This window comes from Buceros rhinoceros, unplaced genomic scaffold (assembly GCF_000710305.1).
Source record: "Buceros rhinoceros silvestris isolate BGI_N320 unplaced genomic scaffold, ASM71030v1 scaffold24867, whole genome shotgun sequence".
Classification (NCBI taxonomy): Eukaryota; Metazoa; Chordata; class Aves; order Bucerotiformes; family Bucerotidae; genus Buceros; species Buceros rhinoceros.
This window is the reverse complement of record NW_010421910.1, coordinates 9,421-10,653: the sequence shown is the minus strand read 5'-3', so window position 1 is coordinate 10,653 and position 1,233 is coordinate 9,421.

The following is a 1,233-nucleotide window of genomic DNA, read 5'->3' as shown; positions in this document are numbered from 1 at the left end:
TGCTGAAGCAAATGTGGTTGCTGACTGGTTTCCAGAATGCTTGTTGGGTGGTGATTAGATTCTGTCACACTGATGTTCTCTCTCTGTGATCTCATTCAATACAAGTAGTTCTGCAAACAGTGAAATCTTTTTTCCTATGGATTTGTATCGCGGTTTGTGTTTTGGCATGGTTCTCTGATGGTTAATGGAGAGTGAGTTAATTTTAGCCTGATTCTCCAGTGAGAGGTGAATAATGTCTCTTTACTTGGCCATCTACTCTCACAAAACTTGCAGGAATTAAATACCTCAAGTATTGCAAATTTGAGTGTGAATTACGAACCAGCTCCAAAGTTATTTGGGGACAACTCGTAAACAAACATGAACACGAGTCTTATTTTCTTAGAAAAGGAAAAAGTGAGAATAACTTTTTAAATATTTCATCCTCGTGGTTACATCTTGAGAGTAGTCCTGTAAGTAAAGCGACTCTGGAAGATCTCTCACTCTCATTTTAATCTTCTCCAAGATTAGTTTGCTTAAGGTAAATGCACAATTAATTTAAACATTAAAAACATGAAGAGGCTCAAAGTTAAGAAACTCCTAAAAAATCCATTACTGTAGGTAGACATGTCTGCATAGAGAATAAGAGGGCAAGACCCTTCAAAGAGGATAGAAAATCTACCCTTGGGTAAATTCCAGCACAGGTCTGCTGGAAACGGGGCTGCAGCAGCACTTAGCATGAAATGTTTATCTGATACTACTAGGTTTTTCTGGGACTGACAAATTCAGTTACGGAATTATTTAGTTATGGAAAATGCGTGTGTATCTGTTTGGCTTCTGTGGGTTTGCGTTGTAGAAAACTGCGGGAGTGTCTGTAGGGTTCACAACTGCCCAACTTCGTGTCATAGACCCTGTGTCTTAACAGGACACAGAAATTGCCATTTCACTGAGTAGAGAAGGGAGCACGCAGTGGCACGTTTTAGTTTTTATGGCTAATGCTTTGTGAAATAAACTTTATGGTCTGCAGATTCAGACCTGTGCAGGTCTGTGTGACCTAAGATTTATTACACCACCACCATATTTGTGCATCTGTCTCTAGTTCCGGGATATGAAATAAATTAAAGGTCCAGAAGTTCAGTTTTATGTTAACTGAAACCATAAATAAAAGATCCAGATATACCCAATATGTAACTTCCCTGGACAAAGGAACTGCATCAAGGGTTGGCTTGTCCTGCTGGGTTGTGAAGGTGTCAGCAC